General features: G+C 42.3%; 1 long non-coding RNA gene across 1 annotated transcript; it reads left to right on the forward strand.

Moving 5' to 3' along the window:
• LOC118233089 lies at nt 1–21,224 on the forward strand. The gene is made up of 3 exons (XR_004766448.1): nt 1–397; nt 18,789–18,995; nt 19,504–21,224. It is a non-coding gene; the product is annotated as an uncharacterized LOC118233089 (long non-coding RNA).

Here is a 21,224-nt window from a genome sequence, read left to right on the forward strand (position 1 = left end):
TTGAAGTTTGCCTAATCAGAAATTCTTTCCCATTTCATTTGATGAGTGAACAGCAGTCTGCCTCATAATTCATAATAGCATCAGATAATATGACGAAAACCATGTTTTTGAAAATCTCATGTCTGGACATCATGTTCTCATAGCTACATGAAAAAGATTTTACTATGTCTCCTGGGCCGAATCCTACATGACAGAATTAGTTCGTTTACTCTATCTGCGCCGTGCTGTCACGTGTTTTATGTTAACAGTGAGTGCTTCGTCACTTTGCGGAAGTTGCTTATCTTTACGAGGACTGAGACGGCTTGTCAGGAAACGGCGAGCGTCCAGGAAACGACGAGCGGCCGGGAAGCGGCGTCGGGCACGATGTGAACCGAGTTCCCCTTCCAACGCGACCGGGGTTTGTTGCACCCGCACGAAACAACAACATGCAGTGGAAGCCTCTCTCTCTCTAACTACCGCGGAAGCAGACCGCGCGTTTATCAGCCTGCGCAGAGCAAGGCTCCGCACTTTTCTACCTTAATGCAATTTGGCCACTCTTTCCCAAAGACTTCATTCCTCTCTAGCCTGGACAGGCGTGACCGTGGTCTGACCTCTAGCTTAACAAATCACCTCTGGTGCATGCGGACCTGAAGACAAAATTGCAAATTGTCTTTCAGCAGCCATAGCCGATTTCAGTAAAAGGGAAGTGGTTTGTGCCGTTATCAGAAATGGCGTATTACTAGCCCACACTTTCCAAAGCTGCGATAACCGGTCCTGTTCTCCTTCGAACTTCCTTAAAAGCTGTCTGAGATGGCTCTTAAGAAAGTAAAATCCAGGTAAAGTGTTTGCTTTGACATTAACGTTATTCTAGAGCTTATTTTCAAATCTTTATTAGCATTATTCTAAAACAAAATTAGAAAAAACTTCATAAACGAGCAAGCCTCAAGCAAGTGTGCATGTTAAATGATGATTAGTGACACTGAAGATGCACCATGATGAAGGCACTTGTGGCATATTTCTAAGAATAGTGAAACTCCCATATAAACACATTGACATTTTTTTTTATTTACTCAGTTGCAAAGAATCTGAATTGAACCTGGGAATACCATAGGATCGTTTATCAAGCATATGAGACAAATATAGCATGTGATATATGATCAGTCTTAATCTTATGACAGTGGGGGAAAAAAGTACATGTATTATACAGTACATTGCATAATACAGAGGTTTAGTTGAGAATATATTAGGATTTGTACTGAATGTTTGGTCATTAGAGGGAAGGCCAGGCTCTGAGAATGGAAACAGCTGCGTATGAGGGACTTTTGTAGATTTCAGCTTTGTAAACTGTATTCTGACTGCTCACCATGGACACTTTGCGAAGAGTCAGACACTATAAGTCTCACTGTAATGAAAACATCAGTGTCAGTCGAATTAACCGTTTTTAAAGCCAAATGGTTATTTAAGATCCCCAAAAGTTTTAAAAGGCACACAAAATATGAATGAACATTGTGCAACAAATACACATTTTCTGCACGTGTATCCTTGCAATGCAAACATTTCTGTTCCAAATATTTGAAGAATTGTATTCCACACTTAGAAGAATGAATGATATATTCATATATGACTATATATTTGGCACACATTTCAGTTCCAGCCTTCCTGAGCGTGAGAAATATTATTTTACTCAAAATTGTTTTTATAATGGTGCCACTCATTTGCATAATTCAGTGCAACCAATTGCTGCTTACTCACTGACATTGATGCAATGCCAATTACATGTTGTTGCATAGTTTATAGTCACAGAAAAATTATGCAAGTACAAGATCCACTTTTGCACTGAAATAAAGTGCCCATTCAGTACTGCCAGCAGGATTGCCTTTGGGGAAGTTTACACCCCTGTACTGTATGTTCTCTTTTTATTCCAAATATATTCCCGTCCAAAAATAGTGATACTGTTTTCCACCACTATGGTAAAAATGAGTCTTAGAAGCATCTCCCTCTGTGTTCTGTAGACATTGTCCTTGAAATCAATGAGTTACACTTCATTTTGAACACAATGCGACTCTTTTTTTCCTCATTATTTTCCATCCTGCAATAATATGTGGGTGGAATAACAACCTACTTGCGACCCGACTCAGATATTTAGAGTTTATCTAATGGCAACTGAGATGACTCCTGTGGTTAGTAAAAATATCTTAGCAAGAGCTGGGAGTGAATTGAATTGGGCATTTCATATTCCATCCATATTCCTTTCAAGGATTAAACATGTCTCAGTGTGAGATATCAGTCAGATTACTGTTTCCTTCTTACCGAGTAATTGAGTTTCTCATTCTAAATGAGAAAGAGCTCACCCCTGCACACTCCTCATTTATCCCAATAGTTTTCTCCTCTGATTCACAATATTTTGCATATTTCATGACTCAAATCAGGAGTGTTGTTTTAACACATACGCCGAGCTGGAGATTTATTAAATATCTTTCAAAGTGCCCTGAAATATTAACCGGAATCTTAAGCCACGTGTTTAAAGATTTATCAGCGTCGTCAATGGGTTCTAAGACAGAGTTAAATAATTAATTGGCATTTGAAAATCTTGAGCATGTTGGCTAATTCGGTTCGCTGATTTCGTCTGAATGCCACTTTGAAAGACAAGCAACGGCAGATGAAGGGAAATTAAAGTGTAGACAGAAAATAACATTGCTTAGTCAGGGCCAGAGTCAACAGGAACCTGCCCATTGCCCAGGCTACTGCTAGCCTAATGAAGCATAAGAACAATTTACCTGCTCTTTATGCTCAATTGAGCTCAGTCTTTTGTCCTTTTATCAGCCACGGGAAATCTCACTTGTGTGCTTGTGGCGAGGAGTAAATCGCTGAAAGAAAGCACTTCCACAACAGAAAAGGCCTCCTAACTGGGCCCGAAGGAGAGCAAACGATCTGCGGCACGTCTTTAGATGTGTTTTATGTGCTCGGAGCACATGGCTGGGAACAAACTCCATTCGCAGGAAGCTTCATCAGCACCATGACAGTTTTTTCCTTCTTTTTTTGTTAGAATTTTGTTAGAACTGCAACTAGAATTGCCATTCTCCACACAATCCACCGGAGTCAGTGGTACCTGGTTGGCTGCGTTTGAACACAAAGAAGGTCATAGAAACCATCACAAACAGGCTCACACACATGCTCTTCGCCATGTGTGTGAGCCTGCCGCAGACAATAATATCGCCTCCTGGAGTCCCAAGTATTCAATTCGCTCCCAGTCTGATCTAATCACGTCTCATGTGTGCAAACAGCGCCAGAGAGCCATAAAACTCCTGGCTTTAAACTGGGGCTCCACAGAGAGCACATGCGTGTCAGAAACAGCGTCTGACACATATGCGTGGGCACGGCTATGTTATTGCGAGGAGCGCGCCACGAGAACTTCGTTTTACGAAAATTCCCTGCATTGTGCGGCTCTATTAATCATCCCGATGTGGGACGTTGGCAGTTGCTGACCGAGCAGATCTGGGGCCAGAAGGAAAACGAGAGAAGCTTTTAAATAGGAGCCACCTTTTGTCTGCTGCAACCTTTGTGCTGTCTGGCGAACAATGGCTCGGTGTGTGCCGATAAGATCTGCCGGCAGAGTTTTGTCACTTGTTTAAGGCACTCCGGGGGTCCTGGAATGAAGGACCAGCCCACCGGCGCGAGAGAAGCTCTTGAGCTTAGACACACTGTGTTAAATTGCTGAAGCTTGTTCATTCAACACGGGAAAAACATGTAGTCTGCTCTCAATGCCCAGAAGCTAGCAAAGTCATCATTAAACAGCAATATGTTCTGACATATTATCCATGTGTGTGATGTATACATAGTCTCAGTACCCCAGTAATTATTCCCCCTCATTCGCTGACATGTTTGCTACAAGTCTAGCTACAACTGGTTTATGTAATTATCACCATTACGCAATGGGAATGGAGCCGATCACCAGAGGAAAAACGTGCCAGAAATCTACTTTAATGGTTAACCACCGTCCCGGGCAATTAGACCGTCTTGTGTAATTGTGCAGAAGGGAAGAACTCCTCTCCTGCTGGTGCATAATGCATGGAGCTATCTTTGAGAAAGATAAGCGCTCGTGGTTGCAAATGTGCCGTCCCGCACGTCCAGTCCATCAGTGTGGGCCCCGTGCTAGCTCTCTATTTGAAGATACTGGGTCACCATTTTCAAAATAAACATCTGCAGAATAAAAAAAGAAAAGAAAGCTAACACAGGACTGAGAGGATTGTCATTGGCCTGCTGTCAAGTAGGTGAAGTACCTGAGTGCACGTCCAAAATCTAATAGCACTAATAGCAAGTCAACAATCCTTATACTTCAGAGATTTTTCCTGTCTGTGTACTTTTGAACTCCTTTTCATTTCCAAGGTTTGTTATCGCCAGAAGTTGTCAAATATACTTTGTCTATACAAACTGCAGCAGTCAGCTTCGATTGGACAGGATACAATTATCACTACTTTTCTGTCAGGTCAGAATTCCGTCATGTGTCTGCTGTATTTGCACGAAAAGATGAAGAAATTGTGGCGCTACACGCTACCGGGGAAAAACTCACAATGACACACCCAACAAATCTTTTCTTTGAAACCCTGGCAACAAAGGCCGACTCACCGCGAACGAATGTAAACGTGTTACGCTGCGTCTCAATATTTCACTGGGAAGCCTGGCTGTCAGTGAGAGATGTGTGCGTAATCTCGGTGTACGTGTCTCCCTGTACCCTTCCAGACACCTCATTTGTCACACATGAGAGGGTATCTGTTGGCAGTTTACAGCACGCTGAGGGTTGAGGGATGCCATTCATCACGTGTGCACAAAGGGATTCGTGGCGCGCTCCGTGTCCTGTCTCCTTGTTGTCGACGCTAAGCCGAGAGGAACTGACTGATCACACTTTGTTCCTTTCGTGCCATTAGGATAATGGAGCGGGCTTCGGAGTTGTTATTTCATTCCTCTTCATTCTTCGTTATGAAACCCCCCCTCGTTTTTATCTGTTAGTCAACATGCGATTTGTTGGGGAATGAGTTCATCTGACACTTGCGTACATGTTGAGCTGTTGCTGGTGCGTCCGGCTTAATGTTTTCCCCCCTCCCAATAAGATAATGAGTTGCTCGATGGTAATGAAATTCCTTTTGTCAATGTACTGAACAGCTTGTTGGGGTCTTTCCTTAAGAGGCTTATCGATGGCCGCTGGGGTTTGAGGATGAGTGGGAGGTAGGTTTGAGGGCAGAGGTTGGGGGGGGGGGGGGGGGGTAAGCGTCTGGCCCTTTGTGTACAGTAGCATGCGTTTTAGGCTGCAGTGCTGCATAGCGTGCTGGGTTAATTTTTCTCTTTTATTCCCGGCATGCATTCCAACTTTGCACACGAGGAAGAGGCCTAGGTTTTGCGCTTCAGGTCTCTGCACCTTTATGGTAAATAAATAGCGTAGCCCGGTTCTCCGAAGGGCTCTGATTAAAGCCGAGCCGCTGGATCAAAGGTGGACCTGCGCCCGATTTGACAGGAGCACATAAGTGTCTTAAATGCTTCTGCCCTCCTTGATCGGAGCTCAGGGAATGGAGACTGTGGGTTTTAGGAGCTGGGAATGTCTCTTCTTAATGCGATTAGGGCTCTTTGAACCTCGGCGAAGCCCCACGGACAACTAAACCTTTCAGCGGCCCGCGCTGGGGCGAGGCGGGTGTATCTGGTCCTGTCCTAATATCGTCAGCTGTGAAACGAGGCCACACTACTGGGCAGACAGATTAGAGGAATTTTATCACGGGTCTGGAAGAAACTAGTCTTTTCTGCATGCTTTAGTTTATGGTCCACATGAACCAAACAGGATTAGACAGTTCAATCCCACTTGTTAATTTAGCTTTTTACTGTCATCAATACATGACATGAGATCTGAAGCATACACGAGATCTGGTTGAACATGGATAATTTGATTAATGAATATCATTATTTTTCTTTGACCATGACCAACGATATTTCATCTGGAAAAATCCATAAATTAATGCATATAGACACTTTTCATTTAATGTCTTACTCTCTACTTCCACTTCATGACTTGATTTTGCAGTAACCAGTGCCAATCAGTGAGCTGGCAATGTGTAAAAATGCTTTGAGGACTATAGTTGTCGGTTCAGTTTCCAGGCAGGATACTGTTGTTGTGGCCATGAGCAGGTACTTAACCTGACTTAATTCAGAAATATATCCAGCTGTATAAATGGATTGTGTGAAGAAGTATATACGCTGTACAAGTCGCCCTGGATAAAAGTGCCTGCTAAATGCCGAAATGTAATATATGTTGTTGATTTATTCAGACGGGGATAGAAAAGGGGTCGCAGCTCAGAAGGTACCACGGTATGGGATTGAACCCATGTATGTTCTGGGTGACTCGTGGTCAAAAGTTGGCTGCCATGTGTTTGCCCCACATATGACCTGGCACGTTCAATTGTATACATATATTTTGGACATATATTTTTAATATATTGCTCATTGTCTCACTGGAAAAGAAAAACACGATGAAATCATAAATAATGCAGAATAAATTCACCATTGAACATGCAGTACAAATGTGTCTATTGAGAGAAAATTCAAAATAGTCCTTTTTTTTTTTTACAAAAAAGGAATATATAATATGAATGAATTAAATATAAATGAATGAAAAATAAAAACATGAATAATATATTTTGCTGAAATTGAGCCAGGCCCAATCTCTTTAGTCCATGGAAGTAATGCAACATCCAAAAAGTATTGTGGCTTGAATGTCATCACAGCCATATTGCTGGGTATTTGCATTTGGCCATTCATTTGCATTGCCTATTATTTGTTAGCCTGGCTGCTGATTGTGAGCCCATTATCTTTGCAGAGGGCATCAGTGTCACTGTCCGTGCCGAAGTCACATAAGGGGGAAATGGCTCCAGAGGATTATGGGAAATAATACCATTCATACTGGGTGGGTCGGGTGGATGTGAGTGACAGCCCAGATCACTGCAGTCATTTCACCACACCCGCACAGAAGAGAAAAGAAGGGTGGTAACAACACACGCTATCTTCAGTTCCAAGAGAGCTGTGTCATTGATTTCCAGAAGGAAATTTATTCACCTGTACTTCCACAGACATTCACACAGTATTTATATATAGGATTTTGTCTGTGGGGTACCCAAAGGTACCCCCCATCTGGGTGTGACTCCTCCATCACTATAACTATTGCCTCATTACATGCTGCTTCCTTTTAAAAAAGAAGCTGCCATTAATGGCTTTAACTATGTTAACAGATGTTATAAAATATAACATTTTCTTTAATACGTCTCATCACTGTTATTTTGCCCTTTGCCATCCTTCCAATTTGGCCTCCATGCAGTTGCTAAATTGTAAAAACACAGATAATGAAGTGGAGACAGTAGTCCTTCACAATTATAAAAGGCAAATGTGAACTCCGTGTGAATGTGAATTAAACGTATCAACATTTTCTGTGGATGCCTGTTATCCAGAAGCACCACATAAGAAAAAAACAGACCCTTAAGCGCATAAATCTCATTATAAGAGTAACTATTGATATATATGTTGCATATGTTTTACATGAGCTGGCTGCCTCAGAGACAGCTTACAGCAGTAACTGAAACCAGGAAAAAGCAGCATAGCTGATAGTGCTGGTGAGAGACACCCTGTCTGTCGCTGTGGAGGACGTGGCCCTGGCCTTTGGAGTGCACAGCATTGTGTCTCCATGTCTGAGGTAGCTTCCCTGCTGATCCAGGACTTTCTGAATTTTGGTAGCCTCAGTGGCTTTTGTCAAAATGGTGTTTATCCCCTCCCCAAAATAAAATCCTCCTTTTTTGTGGGGGGGGAACGCCCCTCTGTACACACGCATTTGAATGGCACTGTGAATTCCTCTGGACCTCCCTGGTCAGGTTCTTTCCTGTGCTGAGAGCACTTTGTGTGCTGATGGTTTTCCGTGTGAATGTTGGGTGAGAAAGGCTCCTGCGGAAGAGCTTATGTTAGGGATGAGATAATGCGATGTCATGACTGCAGAAATGGGTGGAGCCGCTATTGGCTGTCAATCAGTGACTTGACTGAGCTTCTCAAGAGGTTTTGGTTTTCGCAATGGAACACAGTTATTGTTTAAAATCAGTGAAGTACTGACAGCATGTGCTGACTTCACCTGGGCTTGGTGTTACAATACCCATCACAACATTTAAACCTTGAAGATTTATTGGGCTTTACGAGTAAAGGGATATTGAGGCTGGACCTTAGCTGTTAGGATTGGCTGGTTTTGGTTGGAAGTTGCTCACAATGTTTTCTGATGAAATTAAGACAAAACACCAAACCGTTACAAGATCAGTAAGTGTAGCCATCAGTATGTATCTATAGCTAAGCATAACCATTGTAAGAAAATTACATCCTTGTGGAGAGCAGAAGCTTTCTTGTCATCAATGACCATAAAATTAACTTGATTAGTCTTGCCTTGTCTATGAAGGCTTTCCTGTATATATTTTATAGGTTGTATATAAATTTATATAGGAAAAAGCTGGCCTTTTAGCCAAGTTTTTTCTCTCCGTCTTGGAATTTTTCTTACTCTGAGTAGTGTGAGCCTTTTTTATCAGCCATGTGTAAAATTAGTGTTACAACATTAATTTGTACACACTGGCCAATGAGATGCTGGTACGCATGGTTCTGTTCTGTTCAGAAATCTTCTAGCATTTCCATGCAACTCCCAGTTTCGGTCTGTCTCTTTCTGAGTAAAAATGCACGTGTTTGCGCTGTTTAAGATTACATTTTGGCTCAGCAAGTTGATAAATGACAGGCAAGGAAGCAATACAAGAGCCCAAAAGAATGCAGCTTCGCTAGTCAATTAAGCTTGAGCTGATATTAGATAAGCATGCACTCTGCATGCAGATGTTCTCTTGTGCACTGCTGTTAGCAGATGCTGTTAGGAAGAGAGAATCTCACAGTTTTACATTCTTTAGCATACCCATTTGTACATCTGGATATTTTAGTGAAGTGATTCAGATAAAATCCGTGCTTGTGGGTGTAACAGCAGCATTCCATCTGAGAATCAGACTCTCAGTTTTTGAGTTGCAAGCCGAGTTCCCTCACCATGAGGCTGCACCGCCACCTCTTATGCCACGCGTCTCAAGGTTTACATGAGAGCTCTCAGAGGGGCAATGGAATCCTCTCCTGAAGACCCTGGGTTCAACAATCTTTTTCTTGCAGTGTTTCAAATACATGGGTGTAATATAAATTAAGAAATCAATATGAATGCCCTACCTAATAGCCTACCTTCCCTCAAGAAAATGACTGATTCATTTTGTTGTTTTTAAATGTGGTGTAATTTTGTGAGGTAGGTGGTTCCAGGGATGCACCTGTTCCCTGCTGCCTGTTTCATCTTTGCTCACTAGCAAATAGCATATTAGTAATATATTACATTTAATGTGTTCACACACAAACACACACATAACATGTAAATATACTCATAATTAATATATTTAACAGTTTATTACCTGTAGATATATGTGAGCAAACATCAAGAAAACTAAAGCTCTTGTGATTCCGTTTCGGAGGCTGTTTCTTAAAACCGGGCTTCAATGATCGGTCTATAAATGCTGCGGTTTGGATTTTAAAACGGTCTGATCCTCGGCTGTTCTCAGATGAACAAACAGACCCGTGGCCGTAACCAGGAAAAGGTGTTCACAGAAAGCCCCGCCGTTGTCTGCACGTGCGGCCGTAAACGGCCATTAACGCAACGCTTTGGTGCTTTTCTAGGGGCCATTCAAGCGCAATCTCTCCGTATGAGGAAGCAGAATCCCACTGAGGTTTTCTGTTTTTTTTTCTTTCTTTTTTTTTCCTCGATGAGAGCAAGGCTAGTGGTGCAGCAGCTCCTTTGCATTTTAGCCTGTACTTCCCCCCTCCTTAATAACATGCCATGAAGCCACATTGGGGGTTCCCTAGGAAAATTACACCCATGCAGTGGAAACAAAAAGGAGATCTGTGTCTCAACTCCAGACCATGTTTAACGTGACCAACTGTAGGGTTTTCCTGCCAGGCAGAAAAATACCCAGTCATAATTAACCTGCATAAATCTGCTGCCAGGTGGTTGCTATGTGCATTCAATTGAACACTGTATTTGAGGCAGATTCTCAGTGAATTCTATCAGAATACAAAGAAAAAAGAAAAACTATTGTCAAATTTTCAAATTATGTACACACTTTAGAATGTAATTTAAAGTTAAGCTATTAAAAAGATAACAGTACAGATAAGTACTAGATTACTGTTAAATAAGAAAATGTAAAGCAAGTTATACAAGACATTAGGCTCCTCACCACATCAAATTTCTTTGTATCATTATTTTAAGCTGCATAATTATGTGTTCATATGCCGTGTATTATATATGTCAATCAGCGACCAGGGTTGTGAATGGTTCTGAGTAACAAGCAAAAGGGCTGCTCGTATGGAGGGGAGAATCCAGTCGTAGGTCAAAGCAGAATATGTTTCCCTGTGTTTGAGTTACGGAAGAATTCCAAAAGAAAGGCAATCATTCCAGTGAAAGCAGAGTGTCCGTGGGGATAGCCTGCTTGTCATATGACTGCCTAATTTGCCTTTTATGAATTTATATATTTGCATTTTTAAGTATCCAAAGCTCTTCCTTGTAAGCCTGAATAGACGCTGCCTCAAATAGTTGTGTTGGAAAAACATGCTGTACTTTCAATGTTCTTCTTTTGATGTAATATATTAACGCGTACGAGTATACAGTTATCAATCCAGTCTCACAGTTATTCATTCACAATAACAAATAAAAAAGAGTAAAGCAATTGTAATGCATGAAATAAAAATTATACCTTTTATTTGCAGCCCTGCAAATTCATACTTCTATGGAATTGGCCCTGCAGAAAAGGATGTGGAGAATATAATTCAGTACAATGTGGCATGTTCAGCTCCCAGACCCTATATGCTTCACCTGACCTCAGCTGATGTGTGATGAGCTTTCTGGCACAAAATGGCTGCTGTGCATCACTCATGTGGGGGCTACACACATTAGATGTGAGTGATAGTTGATTTGAGTACCCCCACCCCTCCTTCACCATAAAGTGCTTTGAGATATCACACTAATTTTAACATTTTACCATACTGCATACTACAATACTGCATGAATTAGAAACAACTACTGTTGTCATTGACAGCATTGTAACATCATATATCACTTGTCCCTAATGGTCAAAATGCACATTGGACCATTTACAGAACTCAAATTGTCTGATATAATAGAGGATGTAATTTCTACTTTGGAAAATTAGTAGCAGAAGAAAATGACTTCCTGTATTAACAAAGGAAGCAAGAGAAATGAAACCACTGGGATCTTGATAATCTCCAGCTGGCTTTATAGCTCATTGGAAAAATGAATACATACTTAAATGTAGCGCAATATGTGGTGGTGCCCAGGGAAGAGGTAGGAAGTGATTATTCAAGCGATCAGGCGAAAGTGAGTCATACTCGAAGAGTCAAACACACCTCACTGATGGGGACAAGCTCAGCGGCAGTCATTTTAGTCACTCTCTGTGTCAGTTATTGCCAAGTTCATATGTTCATATTAATATTTTCATGCGTGTGTTGTAGAATATGCTATGCAGTTTCACAGTAAATGCTACGCCTGCATAATAATTGTGATGTATGACATGTTGACATATTTTCCATTCTGCAATCTCGAGTGGCACGGGCAGACATGCGATGGGCCACAGAAGTCTTTAAGATAAGAAATACCTGGTTACTGAAACTGGCAGCATCAGGATTTGATTAACAAGGGCTCGTATAATAATATAATAACTGCACAACAAAACAGTGGTAACTTTCTGACCTAGCCTATGCTTACTGTGTGAACTGGACTTAATGTGTTAATGGCTATGAATAACTATTACATAATGAATATTGTACCTTATCGGCCCTGTGTTTTGTAGCTATAATGACCTTCGATATGCCCTTCTTGTACATCGCTTTGTATAAAAGCATCTGCCAAATAAATGTAATCTAATGTAAATGTAATGGTAACTCGCTTAATACGAAATGTTGGGGAATATACCAGTTGGCTGGTGAGGTAACATGATTAAAACATGTTCCAAAAAAGTTCTGTCAAAGTCACAGAAAAACTTTACAGGTGTATTGCATCCAGGTCTACTAGTATCATACCCAGGGGGTTCAAATTTAGTCATGAAAAAAAATCAAAGAACGGATTTTTTAAGCGTTCCAAATTGAAATTGCAGATTAGTTGAACATTACTGTGTTTACTGAGGAAATGGATATGAATGGCAACACATGGTGCAGTCTATAGGGTGGCAGACTCTCAAACCACAGATAAATCCCTGTGGCACCTTCCGAGATCTCTTCTCTGCCTGCTACCCTCACTGCTTTCCTCCAGTCTGAATACAGCAGAAAATACCAAAACTGGACGGACTATCCACTCTCCTTTTATTAAAAAATAAAATAAATATAAAATAAAATGAATAAATACCAATGGCTGCCCACAATTCAAATTCCCTTTTAACTGGAATAACAAATTTCAAATAATGTCCCAAGACCATTTCTGCAATGCGATCCTTGTGACTTAAAAAAAGGGAAATTTGGGAACTGGACAGCAGGCAATGTTGGGAACGTTAGGAATGTTGTGGCAACCCCAAAAAGATTTCTGGCTGGGAAAGGCCTGCCTAAAGTACTTTTTAATGGGATGATCACAGCACGAGGTCTGGTGATGATTATCTATAACAGAACCGAAAAGGTACAATATGTGCTCTCCAAGTTGATTTAATCATTTGGTGTGATTAAAGCAGATTCTTTAAATATAGCTTTTAATGCTTTTGGAAGGAGTTCAGATTTAGCAAAAGACAGAAATCTGACCCTTATCCATCAAGTGCCTGCCGTCTTTATGTTAAGATATCAGAAAAACACCTTATTCATGAATGGATTAGGTGACCGTGCTGCCGGTTTTTAGGCTAATTAAAATCTTTTTGCGATTTTCTATTGTCTCTTTATCATGGTAAGTGCCTCTCCATTAAGTACCAGCGATTATCACTTCAGATTGCTCACAAGCTGGACTGTGATTGGGATATCACTAATCTTACATAATACAGTCCAAAGGTACTTTTTGAGCACACTTAATATGTCCTGTTTGCTGATATCATAATGTATACTAGTTAAAGCAAATTATTTCTCTAATATGACGTGGTCTTGAAGCAACAAAAAAAAAAAAAAAGTATCCAGATTTTATTTTTACACTACAAATGAAATAAGGCAGACAATAATTGTGTGAATAAGCATTAAATGGTGGTGTATTTGTCAGTCCCCACATCTAAACATTTATTAAAATGGTAGTGTGCTAAAGCGGGTTGTGACCTTTTGATGCATATGAACACAAAGACAACAGAGAAACACACATTTTTTTGTATGGGACAATTTAAACACGGGGCAAGTCGAACTCAATCTTCTATCCATAAGAGCAATGTTGAAAACCAATTACTCGTTGAGCTTGAATAGCATCAATGCAGTGTTTTGTGGTCTTCAGATAAGCAGTCTGTTCAGGCTTTGATTTCATTTTCTATTGTGAAATGGTGTTAATAGCTATAAAAGCTCTGTGCTAATAGCAGCTTCAGTAGAACTAACAGACCTCTGAATAGGCCTCAATTTGCACTAGATCTATAATTATCATATGTGATTAGTTATATCATGTATCGCTGTAATAGATGGGTAATTTCTCTCATGAATTATTCTCAACAATTTTAAGTACCCGGTTTGATTTTACCCTTTTTAACATGCCATTTTATTTGTACTTTTACTCATCTATCAGTTTGAATATATTAAACCTTTTTTAAGAAATAAAAAAACTCATATAAATGTATCATCAGCTGTTGCTCTTATGATTGGCAGCTATACTGATTCATGCTTGATTAGTGCACACAATTGTACACAAATCACTGGGCCCCATCGTGGCATGTTTCATTGTCTCTGTAGACTTACAGCTGGGGCCCCTTTCGTTGCAAAGGTTATGAAACACATTCATCCTGAATAGATTCAGATGCAATTATTGTTGGATGCAGATCAATTGAATCCCCATCCATAACATTGCTTACAGGACTAATACCCTTCTGCGAGAGCCTCAGGTGGGTAGATTTATTAGCCCTGAGAAGCTGGCTGCGTCTAAAGGGTCCTTCATCAAACTGACAGTGACGTGCGCTTTCTCTCGACCTATTTATGAGGAGAGTCCTTGCTTCTGTCGCTGGCTCCAGTGGCTGTGTGGGTCAGTGTACCGGATCTGCGGATGACCTACCACAGAATACATTCTAATGGGAAAACCAGGCTCTTATTTATCGACCAGGAGAGTCGTCTGAAGAGAGCTACACGCATCAAGGGTGATAGTTCTGCTCATAACTAAATTCTGTCGAACTTAAGAGAGAAACATGAGATGGACAAAGCACATACTGTAGAATAATAAAGCTGCTTTTTCTGTATGTGCATTGTGTATACAGTAGGTTAATTCTACAGCTAAACGTTGAGTTGTTTAATGCATTTCTCTTGACTGAATTGCAAGAATATTGAAAATACATCACCATGCGTACATCCAGTGGCTTTGGTGTGATTGTACACGAGTGGTTTGATGTCAAGCAGGTGTGCAAAGACGCCAATCAATCTATCAATACATTTTATTTATTCTATTTTATAGAATTTGTCACAACACACTTCACAGTTTGGGCTCAAACCCCACAGAGCAAACCAGAGGCGACAGTGGCAAGGAAAAAATCCCTGAACGATATGTAGGAAGAAACCTTGGAAAGAACCAGACTCAGTAGGGGCCAGCTCAGAGTGTGGCTTCACGGGTACAAAATCTGTCAGTTTCAGAGAGGTTGCATGAAGCATCCAAAGATGGCGGTCCAGGGGTGGGCTGTGGTGCCCTTGTTGTTAAGGGCACCTAGAAACCATATGTAGCACATTTATCTAAACAGAAAAACCAAATTCAGACAGTTTCCCTGGGTTTTATTTTGTCATCCAACAGGAATTGTGGAAACAGTGAAAGTGTCAGAAAGTGTGCCGATGGGTTTCACAGTTTTTCACGAGTTGGAAATGTTAACCGTTGAGCGAGCCACGGCGGTTAAAGCTTGGCAAAGTTATACGGAAGCTGAGGAGAGAAGGTCATGCCTGCGAGCAGGAGGGGACATTTTGTCACAGAAACAGTTACGGCTGAACAGGAGCAGGCTGATTTACGGGCCTGAACTCCGCAGAGGGCTTTGCTTTTGGGAATCGGATCAGAGAAGGGCAGGTATCCGGGGTGATCTCCGCAGGTGCAGCCGCGGACGAAACATAACTCAAAAACCCACACGCTCGCCGCAAACCACCGCTGTCGCCTCGCCCACCGCTGTCGCCTCGCCCCCCCCCTCCTTTCCTCTGCTGCCGTCCACCCCCCACCCCCCCAACCCAGCCCGACCCTCTCCATCGTACACAAATATTTCTCATTACAAGGGGCTTATATGCTCAGAGCGCCCGCTCACCTCCTGCTTATATCCCTCTCTCTCTCTCTCTCTCTCTCTCCTGCCCTCGCTTTCCGCCAGGGATGAGTTATCGCCGCGGCCGTAAATTCTAATCGTCGGGGTGGGATTAGATCCGGTCCAGAGGAGATGAACAGGGCTGCGGAACAGGAAGCTTACCGGCACTTAATGCCTCACCCCCCCCCCCCCCCCCCCCCGCCCCATCCTCCCCCTCCTGTGGAAATTGAAAGAGGCTCAGACTTTGTCACTTTTCACGTCACTCGCTTGTGCGACCCCGCCGAGCGCGATAGCATTACGCTGGGAACCGCGTATCAGCAAACGCACCCGGGGATCTTAATGGAATCACATTCAGGAAAATCTACTGTACTGAGCGGCAGAGGTGATGCCTATGGCATATTCGTCCTTAGGGAAAACAGATGTCAATGGGAAAAATATGTCCTCAGGGAAAAATTTTTATGTGTCCCTAGGGAAAAATATGTCAATGCATAAAGATCATATGAGATCAATATCGTTTCAAAATATACTTTATTTCCATTTTGATTAGGTCCTGTATCAGGCATGTTATACAATGTATTTAAAAAGATATATGATTATACAATTTATTTTAGTTTGGGGGAAAATACTTGTACAACGATGGCAAACAAGGACACGTGCTGTCTATTTTCGTGAGCGTTTAGTGCATATTTTTAGGAATCTGGTAAAAATACTTCAACAAAGCCAAGACTAAGATGGAAGATGGTTTTCTTAATATAGGTCTTAACCTTGGTGAGCTCTCCTATAGACAGCCCCCCCCCTCCCCCCCAATAATGGCAGCTGCTGTATTTATGCTGATGTAAACAGACCTTGCCGAAGGGATATCACTACCAAATGACTTGGATGAAGATCCACAGCACTATACAAAGGTTATCTTCTGTGCTGTACCACCAAAATGGCTGTTTGGTGCCTACTGAGAGCAGATTCCCTGGAACCTACCCTATGAGACCTGTGTGATGTCATGGTGGCACATGCTATGGACTGTAGCAAAAGTGATGCGGCCATGGAGAGGGTGGGTTGGGTTTACAATGCCCCCTTACCTGTCAAACAGGTAGATCGAGCACATTAGCAACTGCATTAGCAATGCTGATTATTAACACTAGCCAGTTTCTCTGGAGACAATGCACTTCCAAATTGAGCTATATGCAACAGGCAATACAACTTCAGAAACGGACTCATTTTTTCCTTTGGCTTGCCCTGTTATTTTGGTAAATCTGACTTTAATTGGGCCCATCCAGCTTAACTGTAATAAGATCACAGTGTTTATATCACTTGTGATTGAAAGACCACAGTGGGTTTTCTGATGTGTAATACTGTTAAAATGTACCTGCTGTTCTCTTTGGTAAAATTACAAGGATCCTGATGTAAAAAGTCATTGTTATGCAGGCAGTTACTGTGGTGTGGCTTTTTCGTTTGGTCAACACTGACATATTAAGGTGGACGGGCTTGTGGAAAATAACGCTTGCCTTGCAGTTATCATTGAATGTAGCTTTCCAATTGGAACTTTAATTGTACGTTTGTTGTGTAAATATTTGGCAAAGTGTTTATTTGCATTCATCGTCATCTGCCTACCTATCTTTCAAATCAGGGTATTCCCTGACCGGTACACAAAACACACAAGCTCGTTTTTCAGCACAGTAAATGCCAAGTTGAAAATGATTTCATTCCACAAACATGGAGTGAATCATTATGGACAGTGCACACTACAGTCACTGCACATGAGAGACAGTGCACTTTAGAAACAGTGCACACTACAGTCACTGCACATGAGAGACAGTGCACTTTAGAAACAGTGCACACTACAGTCACTGCACATGAGAGACAGTGCACTTTAGAAACAGTGCACACTACAGACACTGCACATTAGAGACATTGTACATGACAGACAGTGTTCACTACAGACAGTGCGCATGAGAGACAGTGCACACATTAGAAACAGTGCACATTAAAGGCAGTGCACACTACAGGTAGAGCACATTAGAGACAGTGCACACTACAAGCAGGACACCTTATCGACAGTGCACATTACAGAGAGTGCACACACCAGACAGTACACATTACAGACAGGGCTCATTACAGACAGTGTACAGTGCAGAGAGTGCACACACCAGACAGTACACATTACAGACAGGGCTCATTACAGACAGTGTACAGTGCAGAGAGTGCACACACCAGACAGTACACATTACAGACAGGGCTCATTACAGACAGTGCACATTACAGAGAGCACACACACCAGACAGTACACATTACAGACAGTGCACATTACAGAGGGCACACACACCAGACAGTACACATTACAGACAGTGCACAGTACAGAGAGCGCACACACCAGACAGTACACAGTACAGACGGGGCTCATGTAAAGTGTGTACACCAGCAGTGAGCCACAGGCAGGGCACAGGGCAGAGCTTGTGCAGTGTACAGGTGCTTGGGTGTTGGGTGGAAGGGATGTAAGGCTGTGCGTTTGGGAGAGAGGCCCCGCTGGAGTGATTAATGAAGGCTTTCTGCAGGGCCTGGCTGGGGCGCCGTCTCACGCTGGCAGAAGACTGCGGCCGCCGGGCTCGTCCTTCACGCCCCCCCTCCCCCCCCCCCCCCCCCCCACCCGTTCACATTACCGCCGGAACTTCCTCTCCCGCTGCTCCGCTCTCATTGTCAGCACACGGGGGGATGGGCTGGGGGGGCCGTGCGTGCTGGCTCCGCAGTCGCCCCCCGCTGCCTCACCGTCGGGGTCCGCATGTGCCCCCGAGGTTCCCAGAGCTCCTCCTGGGTAGTCTTAAATACAGGCTTTAACCTGCTCACGGGTTCAGCGGTCACACTGTGTTAGGGGATATGCACCGTGTGCGCGCGTGTGTGTATGCGTATGTGTGTGAGTGTGTGTGTGTGTGTGTGTATGCGTATGTGTGTGAGTGTGTGTGCGTATGTATGTGTATGTGCGGGTGGGTGTGTGTGAGTGTGCAATTTGATGTGTTTGTATGTGTGTGTGTGGGTGTGGAAGTGGGTGTGGAGGTTGGGGGAGTACTAACACCTCCTTTCTTCTGTTCATTTGAGCCTTTGTTCTTAGCGTTTCTGTGAAGTGTTTGATTTAACTGTTCAGTTTTATTTTATCTTTTACTCTGGTTTCACTTACCAGTTTGAGCATAAACTTCTTTTAGCAAAAAAGTCCCCATTCTGTCATAAAATTGAAGTGTGATTAGTATTTCACCGTGGCAGAACGAATGTCTTGCATTCTGGGAAATGCTCACCTGTTCTCCCTCATCACAGAGCATGAGACAGACTTTCGTGCTGACGTGGACACCGATGCAAAAGTAAAATGGGTCACCAGTGAGCTACAGATCATGGCACAGGAACTCAGAAAAAGCGACCGATCCAAATCCGCGGTGGAACCCTGCTGCCATGCCTGTTCCTGTTCCCTTTACCTGCTCGGATTCCTTCAACATGCGGTGCTGTAACAGGAGGGTGCCAATAAAAGTAAGCTCTCCAGGGCACCCCAGGCTGACAGCATCTGTAAGGCAAATAAAAAAGCCCATTGTAAAATTTTTATCAGAGTAAACCTCACACAGAGGAATTTGTGGGGGTGGGGGTCAAATAACTGCTTGTTGTGCATTAAGTGTTATGAATTTGTTATGAAATTTCTCGGAAATATCATCAAAACCCACCACTAAAGCACTCAGTGTTTTTTTCTTTTTTAGCACAGACCTGTCATTAGTGATTGATCCACCCCAGTAATGAAATTCCTAACGATTACACAGTGGGGGCTTGTACTTGGGTCCCTTGTGCTCTGATGAATGTAAAATAATGGGGTGGGGGAGGGCACTGGAACCCCCCCCCCCCCCCGCCAACCCCAACCCCTTTTTTTCACTTAGCTGCTCAGTGCCCTCCTAAGCCAGCCTTTTGTTAGCTCTAAATAACTGCAGAAGCGTTTAGTTAACCCTCCCCAGCCTGTGGGTGAATTTCATTATCTTACCCCCTCTTCCAGGGTCTCTAATTGAGAATCGATGTTAGTGCCGGCGGCACCTGCGGTTGGCTCGCGCGCCCCTGTGACCATGGAAACGTGCATGCTCAAGTCACGACGAGACCAGTAGGATCCCGCCGCCTCGTTATGTGCGAGCTCGCCAGCTCTTTAGTCACGGGCAATCAAAGGCGAAGAACGCTCACCAGTTAATTTAAATACCACGAACACCATGCTCTCTATTTTATTCTCAGTAGAAGCATGTGGACTGGTCACTCTGTTAATATGGCCACAGTAGGGATGGGACTCATTTGATTGGTAGGCCCATCAGTTTGCGGGGTCTGGTGTGTTTCCTCTTTCTCCAGACTTCCTGAGCTATCTACCACAGGTTGAGGCCCATGTTTACAATTTTATCAGCAGCCTTTGTTTTGTGTTATGCTGAACAAATGCACTGTGTACACAATGTTTCAGATTTTACATGCCACATAAAAATCACCCGCAAAAAATAGCAGTTAAGTATTTCATTAAAATGCAACAGTAAGTATTGTCTTTGTTCACATAATAGAAAAGATAACATGGGCACTGAAGTAGACAAACTGGGACCATTTGACGCACTAATAATTGCATGGAACAGTACCTCCAGTGTATTTATGGACTGCATCAGATGTGGGATCTATTTTGAGGAGCGGAATTTTGGAGTGCAAAGAGCAGGTGATAACAAGATCCAATTATACCGAACTGAACATGCCAATTTACAAAGTGATACCAATTACAAATCCCCTCAGAGTAGTTAGTTGGTATTAGTTAGGTCACATGACATGATTCTTTACACAAACGGATTGGAACTGGGCGGGGAGTGCTCCTGTGCTGATTTATTCTGGATTGCCGGTCTTTGTAAAACAGTAATTTACCAGAAACCAGTTGAAAGCGTTACGTAGGTGTGAATTGTTTGTTAAGGCAGATCTTGGCAGTTACTATCTTTGGATTCATTGTTGTCAGGTTTAACATGAAGTTGCTAGAGGTCTGTGCAAAGTGCTTAGCACACCCCAGATACTCCTTGGGGCACTGATTAATTAGATAAATATTCCTGAAAGCCATTTAGCATAAGCTTTAAACACAATACGTTCTATAAAATAAACTGTTAACATCTGAGAAGAATTGCTCTGGTCATGTCACAAAACAAAATTTGTGGTATTTTTTTTAGAGTTTTCTCTGAGCACACACACATAAACTGAAGGTGTAATAACCTGCAGGCCATAAACAAACATTCCATTAATAATGATATCCTTCTGTATCTAAAATGAAAGCATTTACATTCCTATGTGATAAGGATAGTAAAAATGTATATATATTTTTTTTTTTAAATCAACGTAAGCAAAAAATAATAACATTAATCCATTTCTTTACAGAGAGAGAGAGGCATTTCTATTTTCTCACTGGAAAGTTTGGTTTATTATGATGCAAATATCCCCACAGATATTGTGCAGTTGGTGAAAGAAGTGTTCTGATATGATCACAAAGGCGCTTTAGGATGTTTCATTCAATAAATGGGATTTTACTGGGGATGTCACTGTCTGAAAGAAAAGCTTAACACTAGCAAGATGTTAGCATTTATTCCAATATCTATCTTCAGCAGCAGGTTTATACATATGAAAACAGAGAAATAAGGAAGTCTAAGAGGAAACAGGGTGGTGTGTGTGTTTTCCTTCACAGGACTCCACCTACAACCCCTGACCTCAATTACAGTG

Source organism: Anguilla anguilla, chromosome 8 (genome assembly GCF_013347855.1).
Source record: "Anguilla anguilla isolate fAngAng1 chromosome 8, fAngAng1.pri, whole genome shotgun sequence".
NCBI lineage: Eukaryota > Metazoa > Chordata > Actinopteri > Anguilliformes > Anguillidae > Anguilla > Anguilla anguilla.